Source organism: Diceros bicornis, chromosome 6, assembly GCF_020826845.1.
Source record: "Diceros bicornis minor isolate mBicDic1 chromosome 6, mDicBic1.mat.cur, whole genome shotgun sequence".
Classification (NCBI taxonomy): domain Eukaryota; kingdom Metazoa; phylum Chordata; class Mammalia; order Perissodactyla; family Rhinocerotidae; genus Diceros; species Diceros bicornis.
The window spans coordinates 53,244,695-53,263,235 of record NC_080745.1 but is presented as its reverse complement, the minus strand read 5'-3'; the positions used below and the strand labels follow the sequence as shown (position 1 = coordinate 53,263,235).

At 39.7% G+C, this 18,541-nt stretch overlaps 1 protein-coding gene across 7 annotated transcripts in view; it reads left to right on the top strand.

The window, feature by feature from the left end:
* The window catches only part of SGMS1 (sphingomyelin synthase 1), a 281,381-nt gene that overhangs the window by 166,346 nt on the left and 96,494 nt on the right, over positions 1–18,541 (top strand). Inside the window, exon 1 of one of the 7 annotated variants that reach the window (XM_058543451.1) lies at positions 8,020–8,106. The exons of the other annotated variants lie outside the window; for them this stretch is intronic. The gene's annotated coding sequence lies outside the window, so the exon portion shown is untranslated. Of the gene's footprint in view, positions 1–8,019; positions 8,107–18,541 lie in introns of those variants that run through there. 7 annotated transcript variants of the gene reach the window in all.

Here is an 18,541-nt window from a genome sequence, read left to right as displayed (position 1 = left end):
ATTGTCTGTCTTTTCAATATTAGCATTCTAGAAGAGGGAAGTTCTTCCCTTAGCATTTCTTGCAGTGTAGGTCTATTGGGAACAGATTCTCTCAGTTTTCCTTTATATGAAGATTCTTTATTTTTCCTTTAGTTTTGAGAGATGTTTGTGTGTATATAGAATTCTAAGTTGAAAGTTTTTCTTTTTTTTTTTCTTTCAGCTCTTTAAAGATGTTGTTTATTGTCTTCTGGCCTCCTGTTTCTGTTGAGATGTCTGCCATCATTCTTACTATCGTTCTCACATGTATACTATGTCTTTTCTTCTCTGGTCACTACCAAGATTTTGTTGTTATCTTTGGTTTTCGTGGTTAGGTGAGGTTTTCTTGTGGTTAACTGAGTTTCCTCTTTGGTGTATTGCTGTTTTGGCTTAATTTTTATAATTTCTGGTCTGTGTTTCTTGATACGTATTTTTCTGCCCCATTCCCTCTACTTTCCTTTAACATGTAAATCAGACCACTTGATACTGCCCCACAGGTCATTGAGGCTTTTATTAAAACATTGTTTTTCTCTCTGTGCTTTAGCCTAGATTTTTTATATTGACATATCTTAAAATTTACTAGTCATTTTTTTCTATTGTGCCCTATCTGCTAGTAATCTAATCCCATAGGTTTTTTATTTCAGATATTGTAGTTTTCAGCTCTAGAATTTCCCTTTTTTTTAACAGTTTCTATATCTCTCCTGATATTGTCTATTTCTTTATGTATTATAATCTTTCTTTTTAGATTCTGTAATATATTTAGCATTGTTATTTTAAAGTCTTTGTCTTCGAATTCCATTCTCTGGGTTATTTGTAGGTCTGTTTCTGTGGACTGATTTATCTTTGACTATAGACTTAAATATTCCATTTGCCTCACATATCTATTCATTTTTTAAAATTTTATTGAGGTCATAATAGTTTATAACATTGTGAAATTTCAGTTGTACATTATTATTTGTCAGTCACCACATGTATGTGCCCCTTTACCCGTTATGCACAATCCCCAACCCCCTTCCCCTCTGATAACCACTAATCTGTTCTGTTTGTCTGTACGTTTGTTTATCTTCCATATATGAGTGAAATCATGCAGTGTTTGTCTCTCTCTCTCTGGCTTATTTTGCTGGACATAATACTCTGAAGGTCCATCCATGTTGTTGCAAATGAGACAATTTTGTCTTTTTTTGTGGCTGAGTAGTATTGCATTGTATATATATACCACCTCTTCTTTATCCGTTGATCAGTTGATGGGCACTTGGGGTGCATCCATGTCTTGGCTATTGTGAATAATGTTGCAGTGAACACAGGGGTGCGTACGTCTCTTTGAATTGTTGATTTCAAGTTCTTTGGATAAATACCCAGTAGTGAGATAGCTGGGTCATATGGTATTACTATTTTTAATTTTTTGAGAAATCTCCATACTGTTTTCCATAGTGGCTACACCAGTTTGCATTTCCACCAGCGATGTATGAGGGTTCCCTTTTCTCCACATCCTCTCCCCAATTGTTATATTTTGTCTTGTTAATTATAGCCATTCTAACAGGTGTAAGGTGATATCTCATTGTAGTTTTTTTTGTTTTTAATTTTTTATTTATTGCAGTAACGTTGGTTTATAACATTGTATAAATTTCAGGTGTACATCATTATACTTCTATTTCTGCATAGATTACATCATGTTCACCACCCTAATACTAATTACAACCCATCACCACACACATGTGCCAAATTATCCCTTTCACCCTCCTCCCTCCCCCCTTCCCCTGTGGTAACCACCAATCCAACCTCTGTCTCTGTGTGTTTGTTTATTGGTGTTATTATCTACTACTTAATGAAGGAAATCATACGGTATTTGACCTTCTCCCTCTGACTTATTTCACTTTGCATAATACCCTCAATGTCCATCCATGTTGTCAGAAATGGCTGGATTTCATCATTTCTTATGGCTGAGTAGTATTCCATTGTGTATATATACCACATCTTCTTTATCCATTCGTGCCTTGATGGGCACTTAGGTTGCTTCCAAGTCTTGGCGATTGTGAATAACGCGGCAATGAACACAGGGGTGCATGTATCTTTACGCATTGGTGTTTTCAAGTTCTTTGGATAAATACCCAGCAGTGGAATAGCTGGATCATATGGTAGTTCTATCCTTGATTTTTTGAGGAATCTCCATACTGTTTTCCATAGTGGCTGCACCAGTTTGCACTCCCACCAGCAGTGTATGACAGTTCCCTTCTCTCCACATCCTCTCCAACACATGTTGTTTCCTGTCTTGTTAATTATAGCCATTCTGACGGACTTGAGGTGATATCTCATTGCAGTTTTGATTTGCATTTCCCTGATAGTTAATGATTTTGAACATCTTTTCATGTGTCTGTTGGCCATCTGTATATCTTCTTTGGAGAAATGTCTGTTCAGGTCTTTTGCCCATTTTTTAATTGGGTTGTTAGTTTTTTTGTTGTTGAGATGCATGAGTTCTTTATATATTTTGGAGATTAAACCCTTATCAGATATATGGTTTGCAAATATCTTCTCCCAATTGTTAGGTTGTCTTTTCGTTTTGTTGATGGTTTCCTTTGCTGTGCAGAAGCTTTTTAGTTTGATGTAGTCTCATTTGTTTATTTTTTCTATTGTTTCTCTTGCCCCGTCAGACATGGTGCTTGAAAATATGTTGCTAAGACCGATGTCGAAGAGCGTACTGCCTATGTTTTCTTCTAGAAGTTTCATAGTTTCAGGTCTTACATTCAAGTCTTTAATCCATTTGGAGTTAATTTTTGTGTATGGTGTAAGGTAAGGGTCTACTTCCATTTTCTTGCATGTGGCTATCCATTTTTCCATTTGTTGAAGAGACTTTCTTTTCTCCATTGTATGTTCTTGGCTCCTTTGTCGAAGATTAGCTGTCCATAGATGTGTGGGTTTATTTCTGGGCTTTCGATTCTATTGCATTGATCTGTGTGTCTGTTTTTGTGCCAGTACCATGCTGTTTTGGTTACTATAGCTTTGTAGTATATTTTGAAATCAGGGAGTGTGATACCTCCAGCTTTGTTCTTTTTTCTCAGGATTCCTTTAGCTATTCGGGGTCTTTTGTTGTTCCATATAAATTTTAGGATTCTTTGTTCTATTTCTGTGAAAAATGTTGTTGGAACTTTGATAGGGATTGCATAGCTTTAGGAAGTATGGACATCTTAACTATGTTAAGTCTTCCAATCCAAGAGCACGGAATATCTTTCCATTTCTTGGTGTCGTCTTCTATTTTTTTCAGCAATGTTTTATCGTTTTCAGTGTACAGATCTTTCACCTCTTTGGTTAAGTTTATTCCTAGGTATTTTATTCTTTTTGTTGCAATTGTAAATGGGATTGTATTCTTAATTTCTCTTTCTGCTACTTCGTTGTTAGTGTCTAGAAATGCAACTGATTTTTGTATGTTGATTTTGTATCCTGCAACTTTACAGTATTCGTTTATTACTTCTAAAAGTTTTCTGGTGGATTCTTTAGGGTTTTCTATATATAAAATCATGTCATCTGCAAATAGTGAGAGTTTCACTTCTTCCTTTCCCATTTGGATCCCTTTTATTTCTTTTTCTTGCCTGATTGCTCTGGCTAGGACTTCCAGTACTGTGTTAAATAGGAGTGGTGACAGTGGGCATCCTTGTCTGGTTCCTGTTCTTAGAGGGATGGCTTTCAGTTTTTCACCATTGAGGATGATATTAGCTGTGGGTTTCTCATATGTGGCCTTTATTATGTTGAGGTACTTTCCTTCTCTCCCCATTTTATTCAGAGTTTTTATCATAAATGGATGCTGTATCTTGTCAAATGCTTTCTCTGCATCTATTGAGATGATCATGTGATTTTTATGCTTCATTTTATTGATGTGGTGTATTACATTGATTGATTTGCGAATGATGAACCATCCCTGCATCCCTGGAATAAATCCCACTTGATCATGGTGTATAATCTTTTTAACGTTTTGTTGTATGCGATTTGCTAGTATTTTGTTGAGGATTTTTGCATCGATGTTCATCAGTGATATTGGCCTGTAATTTTCTTTTTTTTTGTGGTCCTTGTCCGGTTTTGGTATCAGGGTAATGTCAGCTTCCTAGAATGCGTTAGGGAGCTTCCCCCCCTCCTCAATTTTTTGGAAGAGTTTGAGAAGGATAGGTATTAAGTCTTCTTTGAATGTTTGGTAGAATTCACCAGGGAAGCCATCTGGTCCTGGACTTTTATTTTTGGGGAGGTTTGTGATTACTGTTTCGATCTCCTTACTGGTGATAGGTCTATTCAAATTCTCTACTTCTTCTTGATCCAGTTTTGGAAGGTTGTATGATTCTAAGAATTTATCCATTTCTTCCAGATTGTCTAATTGGTTGGCATATAGCTTGTCTTATAATCTTTTGTATTTCTATGGTGTCTGTTGTAATTTCTCCTAATTCATTTCTGATTTTACTTATTTGTGCCTTCTCTCTTTTTTTCTTGGTGAGTCTAGCTAAAGGTTTGTCAATTTTGTTGATCTTTTCAAAGAACCAGCTCTTGGTTTTATTAATTTTTTCTATTTTTTTTTAGTCACAATTTCATATATTTCTGCTCTGATTTTTATTATTTCCCTTCTTCTACTGATTTTGGGCTTGGTTTGTTCTTCTTTTTCCAGTTCCTTTAGGTGCATTGTTAGATTGCTTATTTGAGATTTTTCTTGTTTGTTGAGATAGGCCTGTATTGCTATAAACTTCGCTCTTAGAACCGCTTTTGCTGCATCCCATAAATTCTGGCATGTCGTATTTTCATTTTCATTTGTCTCCAGGTATTTTTTGATTTCTTCTTTGATTTTTTCGTTGATCCAGTCGTTGTTCAGTAGCATTTTGTTTAATCTCCATGTACTTGTGGCTTTTCTGATTTTCTTCCTATAGTTGATTTCTAGTTTTATACCATTGTGGTCAGAAAAGATGCTTGGTATTATTTCAATCTTCTTAAATTTATGGAGACTTGTTTTGTGGCCTAATATGTGATCAATCCTGGAGAATGTTCCATATGCATTTGAAAAGAACGTGTATTCTTTGGTTTTTGGATGGAATGCTCTGTATATATTTACTAGGTCCATCTGTTCTAGTGTGTCATTTAAGGCCAGTGTTTCCTTATTGATCTTCTGTTTGGATGATCTATCCGTTGGTAGTAAGCGGAGTGTTAAAGTCCCCTACTGTTATTGTGTTACTGTCTGTTTGTCTTTTTATGTCTGTTAATAATTGCTCTGTATATTTAGATGCGCCTACATTGGGTGCGTAGATGTTTACAAGTGTTATATCCTCTTGTTGGATTGTTCCCTTGATCATTATGTAATGCCCTTCTTTGTCTCATTTTGCAGTTTTCGTTTTAAAGTCTATTTTGTGTGATATGAGTCTTGCTACCCCAGCTTTCTTTTCATTGCCATGTGTGTGGAGTATCTTTTTCCATCCCTTCACTTTCAGTTTGTGAGTGTCTTAGGTATGAAGTGTGTCTCTTGTATGCAGCATATATATGGTTCTTGTTGTTTTATCTAATCAGCCACCCTATGCCTTTTAATTGGAGTATTTAGTCCATTGACTTTTAAAGTAGCTATTGATAAGTATGCACTTACTGCCATTTTTTAACTTTTTTTTTCCTCAGTGTTTTAGTAGTCCTTCTCTGTTCCTTTCTCCTTCTATACAGAATTGATGGTCTCTTTAGTTTGACCCCTGTCTGAAAGCTCTACTCTGTAACTCCCCTCCTCCCTCATTTTATGTTTTTGATATCATATCTAACCTCTTTTTTGTACGTTTGTATCATTACCCTCTTATCATGGAAATAGATAATTTCTCCTATTTGTGGTCTTCCCTTTTCCCCTTAAATCAGTCCCTTTAACATTTCTTGTAGCACTGGTTTCTTGGTGACAAACTCCTTTAATTTTTGCTTGTCTGGGAAATTTTTGATCTGTCCTTCCATTTTGAGTGATAACCTTGCTGGGTAGAGTATTCTTCGCTGTAAGTTTTTTCCTTTTAGCCCTTTAAATATATCGTGCCACTCTCTTCTAGCCTGTAAGGTTTCTGCTGAGAAGTCAGCTGATAGCCTCACGGGGTTTCCTTTTTTTTTTTTTTTTTTTTTTTTGTGAGGAGGATCAGCCTTGAGCTAACATCCGTGCTAAGCCTTCTCTTTTAGCTGAGGAAGACCGGCTCTGAGCTAACATCTATTGCCAATCCTCCTCCTTTTCTTTTCTTCCCCAAAGCCCCAGTAGATAGTTGTATGTCATAGTTGCACATCCTTCTAGTTGCTGTATGTGGGATGCGGCCTCAGCACGGCCAGACAAATGGTGCATCGGTGTGCGCCCAGGATCCAAACCCCAGGCTGCCAGTAGCAGAGCGTGCGCACTTAACCGCTAAGCCACAGGGCTGGCCCTCATGGGGTTTCCTTTGTATGTAACTCGACTTTCTCTTGCAGCTTTCAGGATTCTCTCTTTATCTTTAATTCTGGACATTTTGATTATGATGTGTCTTGGTGTGGGCCTCTTTGGGTTTATCTTGTTTGGGGCTCTCTGTGATTCCTGTACCTGGATGTCTGTTTCCTTCCTTAGGTTAGGGAAGTTTTCATCTATTATTTCTTGAAATAGATTCTCTGCCCCTTTGTCTCGCTCTTCTCCTTCCGGGCCACCTATAACACGGATGTTAGTGTGCTTGATGTTGTCCCAGAGGTCCCTTAGACTGTCCTCACTCTTTTTAATTCTTTTCTCTTTTACCTGTTCAGCTTGGGTAATTTCTTCTAGCTTTTGTCCAGCTCGCAGATCCGTTCTTCTGTATCCTCTACTCTGCTTTTGAGTCCCTTTGGTGAATTTTTCATTTCCACTATTGTATTCTTCATTTCTGATTGGTTCTTTTTTATATCTTCCATTTCTTTGTTGACATTCTCACTGAGTTCATCTATTCTTCTCCCCACATCAGTGAGCATCCTTAACACTCTTAGTTTGAACTCTCTGTCGGGTAGGTTGCTCATTTCTGTTTCACTTAGTTCCTTTTCTGGGGTTTTGTCCTGTTCCCTTACTTGGAATGTATTCCTTTGCCTCCTCATTTTGCCTCTTTCCCTGTGCTTGTGTCTATGTATTAGGTAGGTCAGCTTCGTCTCCTGCTCTTGGATAGGTGACCTTATGTAAGTGATGGCTTAGGAGGCCTGCCGTGTGCTTCCCTCAGTTCTCAATGTTCCAGGGGTGACCCCTATGTGGGCTACGTGTGTCCTTCTGTTGTGGTCTGTTTGCTCTCCCTGTAGGCACCCAGGGAGCCGAGTTATGCTCCTGGCCTGCTGTTGTAATGCTCAGCTGCTTATAGTTGTTGTGGGTCCTTCAGTCTCTTTATCACGTGTGGGGAGCCCCAGCACAGTTGGCTGCAGGTTCTAATACCACATTTGTGTTGCAGTATTTCTTTTAAGTGAGTAGGCAACCAGTGTGGCAGGTTGTTAGGCTCAGGGGCTTACAAATTGCTATAAGCCTCCAGCCTTTAGGTCTCTTGTCAGCTCTCTGAGGATTGCAGCTGGGTGGGGCTGGCCTCAGGCACCGGAGCACCTGATTGTTTCACGCTTTGGAAGGTGGGGCAAACCACCTTTGTGGGTCTTTGAGAAGCACAAGTCTTCTGCAGCTGACATGCCCTGCCACCCACAGGTCCACACACACAGTCAAGTCAGTCCTGCCCCATGTGCGCACCCCAACCTCCTGAAGTGGACCCAGTCTCTGCACGGTGGGAGCCCCACACACTCCACCACCGCCCCACACTCTCCACCCGCTCCTTGTGCACGCCCTGCTCCTCTGAAGTGGGCTCAGTTGCCATGCTGCAGAGAATCCAGTCACCAGTCTATGCAGGCCCACAAGTTGCCTGAGGGCTTGTTGTTGGGTGGGGCCAGTCCCTAGGGTGGGCTGCCTGCCCTGGCTGAGCTGGATTAAATCGGTGCTCTAGTGGATGGGGCAGACCTGGGCCAGCAGGCCTGAGGGAGAACTCCAATGGCGTCTGTGTCAGCACGCCCACACCAGGCCACAACAATGGCCGCTGCCAATGTCCCCATCCCTGGAGAGGTCTCACCTCTCACCGAGATACACTCAGGGCCTATCAGGTGAGTCTCTTTTCCCCAAAGCATTGTGCACCTTTCTCTCTGGTGATTTTAGGTTGCTTTCTGAAACGGGTGAGTTTGCACCTGGGCCCTTTAAGAGCCGGTTTTAATTTCTTTGTGAACCAGCTTTTCTGGGGGTACTCCCCAATGTTTTAGTAGCAGGCAAAGTCAGATATTATGCCGCTCGTCTGGATTGTGCTGGGTCCACAAAATGCCCACAGTGGAGGCGCTCCCTGGCTCAGGGCCCTGCTCCTCCAGGGAGGCCTGTGGACCTGTGGGCTGCTCCCGGGCGGCCGTGAGGTGCTGCGGCTTGTGAAGGCGGCGTTTTTTCTCTCCAGGAGGGAGTTTCTGCGTCTTCTACCTCAAGTACTATTGTCCTTTGTTGCAGGAGTTCCTCTTATCCAGTTTTCAGTTCTGTCTCAGGGGTAATTTTTCCACGAGTAGTTGTAAATTGGCTGTGTCCACTGGAGGAGGTGAGTTCAGAGTCTGCTTACGCCGCCATTTTGACTTCTTTTCTCTCATTGTAGTTTTGATTTCCATTTCCCTAATGAAAATTGATGTTGAACATCTTTTCATGTGCCTATGGGCCATCTGTATATCTTCTCTGGAAAAATGTCTGTTCATACTCTCTACCCATTTTTTGATCAGGTTGTTTGTTTTTTTGTTGTTGAGTTGTATGAGTTCTTTATGTACTTTGGAGATTAACTGCTTGTTGCACATATGGTTTGCAAGTATTTTCTCCCAGTTAATGGGTTGTCTTTTTGTTTTGTTCCTGCTTTCCTTTGCCTTGCAGAAGCTCTTTAGTCTGATGTAGTCTCATTTGTTTATTTTTTCTTTTGTTTCCCTTGCTTGAGTAGACATGGTATTTGAAAAGATGCTTCTAAGACCGATGTCAGAGAGTGTACTGCCTATGTTTTCTTCTAGGAGTTTTATGGTTTCACGTCTTATCTTCAAGTCTTTAATCCATTTTGAGTTAATTTTTGTGTAATCACATATCTATTAATTTTTAATTGTGTAGTGGATATTGCAGATGCTACATTGTAAAGACTTGAGATTCTGTTATGTTCTCCCGGGGAAAGTTAAATTTTGTTCAAACAAGCAGTTAAATTAATGGTGAATCAGCTTGAATATCGTGTGTGCTCATTTTTATGCTCTGCTATTTCCATTTTGCTTATATTTCCCAGGAAATAGTCTCTACTCAGGGTAAGTGATCTTTATTCCTTAAGCCATGGTACTTCTGTGGTTTCAAAGGAAAGTCTGAGGCCTTTACCAGGCCCATGAAGCCTGGTACATCTTGAGCTTTAAAATCCTCTGAGGTAGGCAGCTGTTGGAATCTGTCAGCTTTCTAAAACTGTTCAACTGTTGTTTTTTTCCCTCAGGATCTTTGGAGTCTTGTAGTCTTGGGTTTAGCCAACAAGTGTAGAATTTATTTGCAAATTTGGAACTTCAACCTCCATGACTTCCTCATTTTGAGGGTTTGCTTCCTCACTTCTCAGCTACCTTGGCAGGCCCGTGTCCTCACCAATACGACTGTGGTTTGCTGCTTGAGTTCCATCTGCTGTGGTACGGACTTGGTTGTGTCCTGACAGGATAAGCTGTATAAATATAAATTATCATCCAGTGCAGTTCCTTTCTTTTAAGGGCTGTATGTTGTCCACTTTCTGCCTGCTTTTGGTTGATTTCCAGTGCTTTCAAAGTTGATTTTTATATTTGTCCAGTTTATAATTGTTATTGGTTGGAGGACAACTCTGTCATTACAAAGCCAGTCTCTTAAAGAATTTGTTATGTGTGGTTTATTTCAGTCATTTGTAAAGAAGTCTTGAACCTCATTTTCATTTGGAGTTTAAAAATATCTTCAAGTCATGTATAATGGATGAAACTGTTGCTATTGGCCAGTAGAACATTATTTAAACACAAGACAGTATTTATGAAAAGAAATCTAAGATATTAAAGCATACTTTAAGATGGGAAATATGGTAATCTCTTTGATTTAGGCATAGGCTGATGTTAGATAACCACATCAATCGAAATTAAATATACTTAGTGTATGTGTTTAAAGACTGCAGTGGAAGCATTGGAAATAAATTTCATGTTACTACTTCAGCATTCCTAATGTCTGGCTGCCAGTTTCTTACCTGTATAAATAACCTTTAAGAGAGGAGATCTCACTTTTGAAGTTTCTTATCCACCCCTCATGCATTTCGGTCACCAAAAACAGCTAGGTAAGTTAACACAGTTCTCAGAGTCCAAGACCAGAGAGAAATTAGGCCAACCTAAAATATATCATGCTCTAGGAAAAGTAAGAGTGTAGTTAGAAACTGAAATTAACACTCTCAGCATTGGTACTATTTTGCTTTTGTCTGCTGATGCTTACCCTAGTAAGATGTATCATCATTATGATATTGGTAGGAATGGATGAACATTTAAGGAGGTCAGAAACTTTTTTTTTTTTTTTTTGCTCTGTCAGCAAAGCTATATTAAGTAATAATAGCTTTGCCATGTTTCAGATTTTTCCCTATCTATAATGTTTGTTTTAAACAGCTCTGAAGTATTGACTAATTGGCAGAGATTTTTGTTTGAAATAACTTGAGCAAAACTCTCTACTAAAATATGTGGTCATTGTATAAAAAAAAGAAAACAGTGATCAATAAAAACAAAGAAAATTAAATTAACCAAAACCTCTCTACCAGATACAACCACTTTGGGGGAGCATATATCCTTTTAGTTATTTTTTGTTTTAATTTACAAAAATGGATCATACTATATGTATTTTATAATCTGCTTTTTTTCCCCACTTAGTTCAAGCAGTTCTATATGTGTGTGAATGTTTGTGCTTTTATATATGCTGTGTGTATTTATTTAAACAGAAAGAAATTGTGCAGATCTTTGTTTTAAATCTATCCAGCTGAGTATCTTTGAATATGCTAGGGCCTAGGATAATGAAAATTTTATCATTCACTGAAACTACCTTTGCTTTTTTTAACTGATGAGCATGAGAGAAACTTCTTTGTAGCTTCTACTGTAACAAACCTAAGGATGGGTGGCCTGCTCTTATTCTCTTTAAACATAGGGGCAATTTGCTTACTGGCACCTGGACATAGCCTTCTCTCTCTGGCTTTATCACATCGTACATGGTATAGGCTGGAAAAGGCCCAAAGTTGCTTTGCAAAATTGTGCTTTGCTGATCATCACCAGCTATATGTATATTTAGTCACTCAGTGCAGAGTGTCATTTTGAAACACCAACGCCTTATATTTAATGCGGCTCTCATTGCTAGCCTTGTACCTGGGCCGTTGAACAAGGCAGCTTTCCGGATTTTATAATCTAGAAGGGAGGCAGACATTGAGCTACAAAGGAGTTATAGGTATACTGAGAGTAAAGAAGTAGTTCAGTGTCGTAGAAGTGTATGGCAGGTGGCTTGACTTCCTCTGGGATGTTTGAGAAAAGCTTCTTAGAGGAAAAAATGTTTAAATTGACACCTAAATGAGGAGCAAGAGTGAGGTAGGAAAATGGTACAAGAAAAGTCAGGGAGAGTTTTCCAGGTGGAGGAACTGTCAGAGATAGAAGCCAGGCTTCATTCAGTCGCCTCTGTTCCTGACAGTTTTCTTTTGTAGTTACTTTTGAAACATTGGGGCGATTTTTCCCATGATCATTCATGTAAAATATGCGGTAAGAGTGGGCTTAACAGTTCTGTGAGTCATGATCGACACAATATTTTACAGATTGGTGCTTTGAATGTTAATAACTTTGGATAAACTAACACTGAGCCAATGCATCAGTTCAGTCTGTTAGTCAAAAGGCCGTGCTGAGCCCCCCACAGACTGGGTGCTTGTGGGAATGGCACCACATGGGGTACTTGCTGCCGGCTGAATGGTTATGTTGTCCCTAGATTTTTTTATGTCACCTGTAGCATCTTTTTCTTTGCTTCTTTAGGATGTCATAGGTTTCCTGTGGAGGCCAGGTGACTGTCTAGGCCAGGAGTTAGCAAATTACAGCTGGAAGGCCAAATCTGGCCTGAGACTTGTTTTTGTGAATACAGTTTTATCGGCACATAGCCATGTCCATTCATTTGCAGATTATCTGTGGCTGCTTTTGCACTATAATGGCAGAGTTGAGTAGCTGCAAAAGATACCATATGCCCTGCAAAGCCTAAAATATTGACTCTCTGGTCCTTTACAGAAAAATTTGCTGACCACTGGTCTAGGCGTAATCCATAACCAAATGCCCCCACGTAATTCTCCATTTTGGTTGGTGTTTCTTCTCATATTCTCCACAGCCAGTCTGCTGTTTGTTATTTCTGTTGTCTGATTTTTTTCTTTCTTCTCTCCTTTCTTACCAGTTACCCCAGGCTGTGCTAGTAAATAAATGGGGCTGACACATCACGTTACATCATATCACGCTGCATCACTGTCAGTCTTTGTTTTTGGCTCTTCATTTAAATTTTGATCACTGCTCATTCTCAGAGGCTTTCCCCATTACTTCTCACTTCATAGTGGCCTAGAGGAGAAAAAGCACAAACTTTGGCTCAAATAGAACTGTGTTTAAAGTCGAGCCCTGCCACTTACAAAGTAGCTTAACTTAGGCATGTCACTGTACTTCTCTGAACCTCAGGTTCCTTTTCTGAAAATGAGAATAAGGCTACAGCTGCCTTACCTACATCAGGATTGTTGCAAGAATTAAGGCATGTAAGTGCTAGTGTATCTGTCATTTGTTCTTTTCTGTAAAGCTGATGGTGCTAGATGACTGACTTCCTTCACTTATATGCATTGCTGAAAAAGTTAATTTTGCTTTTAAATTTATTGTGGAATAAATGTGTTGGTTTTTATGTTGAAATTTTTGCTCAGATAACACAAAGGAAACTATTCTTATTAAATACAGTTTGAATATGAAAGCGTGAAGCTCAAATTATCTGCATTAAGATATTTATATATAAAATATAAAATTTTGCATATAAGATATATCTTATATATCTTAAGATATATCTCTATAGCAAAAAAAATCAATATTACTGAATGAAAGCCCTTTCAGTGTATTTTTAAAACCAGAAGCACTGCACTTTGAGAGTAAAGGAAAGATCAAATGGTAAGTTTAAAGAATAGAGACATTTTTATTGCGGGATGACAGAGTTGTGGGTAGTATTTTTGTCACTGTACTTTCTGTGGTAGAAGTATCATGCAGTTGATAAAAATACAGACTTTGCCAGGCTGAACATAATATATACCTTGCCTGTTTTGTGGAAATAATGCGGCTACTGGTGCTAAGGAATTTTTCACTACCTTAAGTTAGGACACTACAGTGGAAAAGGTTACCTGTGTGCATTTTATTTATTTGGAAAGGAGATAGTGTTTTTAGGTCCAACACAGAGAAGACAGTAGAGGAATAACCTTGTCTTTTAGATGCCACCTGACAGTGAGTTAGAAAAGCAGGTTCACTAATGAGAGCAACTCTGCAGGCACGTTGTTGAACTGTGCTGTTTATGTTCTTGCATCCTTTTGATTTTTGGTTTCCTTTTTTTGTAAAAGAGGTATTTACCTTTTTCACAAAGATCTTGCCAACCATTTGGGTTTTACTTGTGCCAGGGCTTGGGAGGTGAACAGTTGACTAACACCCTTCTTTCTCACCCAATTTTGGGGCCAATGGATAGACCAGTGGGAGTTACATATACAGAAGTTTATTAGAAATAAAGCTGATTAGAAGACTGGCCAAGTGGGTTTTCTGGTATTTCATGCTCAAGTGAGACCAATTTCCCCCTCATAGTGTGGGAGGGAGCGGCCTAGACTGGCCCTATCTGTGGGCAGTCTGGCTCTGGAAAGGGAGGAAACCAGGAGAGTCTGGGCCACGTTGTCCAGGCCCTTCTCCCACTCACCGTTCAGAGAATTCACTTGTTCTCTCCCAAGGAGAAGGTTGGGGAGAAGACTGGACCGTTAGGCTAATGGAAAGTCCTCCAAGCGAAAACACGAGGCCAGGGGGAGTGGAGGTCTCTCGCTAATGCTTTGTTGAATGGAGGCGCTTCATGAACAACTGTGCCTGTTTTCTCAGTAACTCTACCTCAGTTTCCTCTTCTGTAAAACTAGGATAATAATAGTAACATGCCTCATAGTGCTGTTGTCAAGATTAAATGAATTATACATGTGAAACATTTAGAAAAGAGCCCAGCATGTGGTAAACAGTTTGTCTATTTTTACTGTTAGTTATATTAGCATTAGTAATACTATGTCAGAGCATTCAGATGCATTTAAAATATGCACATGTTAAGTAATGTCCTAGAGATGGTAATACTCAGAGGTGGAGGTTTAAGTTCATGTTGAGGAGAGAAAACTGCTGGCTACATGGGAGAAAATAAGCCCTTATTTCTTTTTGATGTGTTTTAAACATATATTTATTCTTGGTACTGAGGAAAAGATTAGGGAGGAGAATGTTGAGTGAAGGACGACTTTCTTTTAAAAAAAAAATTGCTTTTAGGCTGCTGAGAGTTCTGTGACAGGAGGTATGACCTTGGAGGTCATATCTGGAGGGATATGACCTGGGGGTGTTTCACCCCTTTGTTTTGATAACTCCCACTGCGGCCTTAAGGCAATATCATTGCACAGAAAAACAAGTTGCTATTTATTTTAAATATGGAAGTTTCTAGGAGAAAAGAGAGCTTCAGTCTGTGTTCCTTATAGCCTACCAGAACACATACTGGAAATCTCTGTCTCTGCAGTGGTTGCTTGTTTAGATGTGGTTACTTGTGACGAAAATATTAGTAAGCATTATTTGTTTATGTCCAGACAGGCTCCTTATACACAGCACCTACCACAATGCTTTGGCATAGTAGGTGCCCCCAGATTATCTGTGGAATGAATCAGTGAATTTAGGAGTAGGGATATATAAAGCAATGGGCTAGACATACTTGCACAACTGTTTGTTCTAGGCTTCTTTTGATTTTCTTACCTACTTAACATGCGTTAAAAAAAGAAAAAACAGAGCATTCATAAGAAAAGGCAGCTATTTTAGGAGCATCTCAGTTTACTTAGAAAATACTGTACATTGCTTTTGAAAATGGATTGAACATTAAATATGAATGCTTATTCAGTGTTATTTTTTCCTCTTGCCACAGAGCTTAGTTTTTACAAGTAGGAGCTTTATAGTGTCATGGAAAGTTAGTTCCAATTTTTTCTTATAGAATATTTGATACCACTGATTTCATTATTTCTGGTGTTGAAGCTAAAGTTTAGTAGGCTTGGGAGAGAAGAAGCCTGGGGAAACAAGAGGCCCAGGTTGTGCTCTGAGTGACCCTGAACAGGCCACTTAAAGATTTTGGGACTATGGGTCATTATCTGTCAACTGAGAGGCCAGGACTAGAAGATTAATGAGGATTTTCCAGCTTTCAAATGATGTGATTGTGAGATTTCCCCACCAGTTTCTGCTTGTAGCAAGAGGCCTGTTGAGTAAGAGGTCTCTGGCTCAGTGAGTTAGTCTTAGCTGTGTATTCTGCTTGAGAATTGTTACTTGAATTAATTTGTAGAAGCTATCGGTACTTGCTCAGAAGAATTAAGAATATATATGTTTGGTTTTTAAAGAACTCATATTAGCAAAATTTAGATGGAACGTTGGATGTCTTAATTTTTATTCTGTTCTCAAAACCAATAATACAGAAAGTCTCCAACTTGTCTCTTTGAACATGACTTTTATAAAGTGTTATAATGGATATAAGTCCATTATATCATATTTAAAATACTCTTGTTAATATTATTTTATGATGGGTAGGGTCATAGTATAGCTTATATCATGGTCAAAATCCACTTGCTATTTTAAATGTGTCAGTGTTTGGCATGTTAAATAGCTTTTGCAGGCCAGCCAGAGAGCCTGATCACCATTTATAGGATTGTTATTTCCTTAGTAAATATGTTCCATTATGTCCTCCAAATGACAAGAATAGGGTGACAGGACCTGTGTGGTAAGAGAGGAAACGGAGGGTCTGACTCAGAGATAGTTGAATAGGAGGATGCATGCCAATGTAAGGGCAGGATCACTATCACAGGCGCTGGCCCTTGGGCCTTCCTCTTCCTTCCCCTCCTCTCTTGGAGGGACGTGTGGTTACATCAGGAACTCATACCTCACTTCCCTTCTGTATTAGTTACCTATAGCTACATAACAATATCATTTTAAACTTACAATGCACAAACTATTTCACAGTTTCTGTGGGTCAGGAGTCTGGTCATGATTTAGCTAGGTACTTTATAAGGCTGCTGTCAAGGTTTCAGCCAGGGCTACTGTCTTATCTGAGGCTCAACTGGAGAAGGATTTGCTTCTAAGCTCATGTGATTGTTGGAAGTTTCTTGTGGGCTCTCAGATGGAGGGCCTCAGTTTCTTGTTAACTGTCACCTAGAGGCTGCCCTCATGTGGCTCTCCTTACAGGCAGCTCACCACATGGCAGCTTGCTTCTTCAAAGCCAGCAAGGGAGAGAATCTTGTAGCAGAAAGGACATTAGAATCTTATGTGATGTAACCTCATGTATCCTGTCATTTTTGCCTTATTCTGTTGGTTACAAGCAAATCACAGGTCCCACCCCCACTCAAGGGGAGGGGATTACGCAAGCATAGATAATAAGGGACAGGGATCATGGGGGCCATTTTAGAGTCGGCCACATTTGAGGCTGGCCAGGAATATGGCTCCTTTTTATCCTTTCTCTCTTCTCCGTGCATTCTCCTACTTAGCTAGGAGCATATTTCTCCTCCGTTCTGTCTTCTTCCTTCCTTCTGACTGCAGAGAACTCAACATCCCTGGGTGGCTTTTCCTCCTCTTTTCTGCTGTAGAAATGCAGGGAGAAGTCAGGAGGAAGCTCTGCCTTGGTAAGCAACTCGTGTGCTGTCAGGGCCCTCCCTTGATGGCTGGTGTTTTGAGTGTACGAGACATTCACGACAGGTGTTTCTAAGTCATAGTGTGGCTTATATAAAGGACCTAAGTGGGATCTTCTCAGCTTTTGTGTCTTCTGGTCACTGTTGTCTTTAGGCAAGTGCTCAATTCCAAAATTAGTTCACTTTCACAGTGCCATCCTTTTAGTATCTCATATTATGACTGTGTATTTTTAGCTTCTAATTTACAATCATTAGTGGTTTTGGTCCTTTTACTCTTTGGCCCCATTAACTGCTCTTTTGTATTATTTCCCTCTTCTCTTCAGTCATCTTTAGAGTGTTTCTTGCCTTTCTCTGGCCTGCTCCTACTCTGTGTCTCAGTCAGTTGTAAGTTATTGCTCTTCCTCAGTGCTGAGGAGACAGTGTTGTGCAGTGGTTAAGAACAAGGACTGAAGCCAGACTGCCTGGATTTGAATCCCAGCTCTGCCATTTCTTAGCGGAGTAATCTCGAGCAAGTGATTCAATTTTATTTCTATATGGCAGGTATTAACGTTTCTCATTTTTCCACTGGCCAGTAAGCCTCTGATGGCTGCTGCCACTCTCACTTTGCTCCCAAGGTATATGCACAAATACAGGAGCAATTTGCACTTTATTCCTAAATGAGACTTTACCCCAAGCCTGTTTCTGGTCTCCTGGTGAAGTGGGCTGGAGCATATTTGAGCTTGTGGGGATACCTCTTTTTTTGTTGGTATCGCTCTGGTACTTGCTTTGCCTCGTAAGGATGAGGATAGTGGACTTCTTCCAACAGCAACAACATTTAGTGAGCATTTATTGTTTGCCATAAGCTTTATTAATTGCAGGCGTTATGTCTTTTAACCCATATAACACATTAATTTGTAGTCTTGCTATTACCAGCAGTCTATAGATGAAGGAACTGAGGCTTAGGGAAATTAAATAACGTGCTCAAGGTCTTCAGGGCAGACTAGGGGATGCAGTTCTGTGTGACTGCAAAGCACTTGCTCTTAATGACCCTAGGACACTGTCTCCCATAGAGGAAGCCCAGACCCTCTTAGTGAACTAAATCCTTGGGAGAAAAGAGTCTAAGACTCCAAAACAATCACGTCTTGTGGGTACGAGAGCTTTTATCCATTTCTGCAGCCGGTCGGGGGAAGAGGGAGAATCTCCCTCTGCCCTTTCCCTTAAGGTTCTTCTGGCTGGCCAAATAATCAACAAGACAGGTTAGCAGGAGAAAATAATACCAAGTTTAATAACATGTATACATGGGAGAAAGCAGGGACACTGCGTTTCTTAACACAATAGCAGAAATTCTCGTCTTAAATACCATCTTCTTCTAAAGACAAAGGAGGATGTTGGGGGTGGGGGGTGTCAGTTACAGGAGATTACCACTAAAGCACTGTAAACAAGGGTAAGGTTATTATGCAGATTTAAGACCTCACCTTCCACATTGATAAGTTTCTAGAAATGAGGTCATCCCCCCTCTTCCCAAGACAGAGAGGGAGATACCTTTACAAATGGAGATTTCCCTTATAAATGTAAATGTTTGTCTGGCAACTCCTCGCAGGGCCATCCAGAGAATGTGG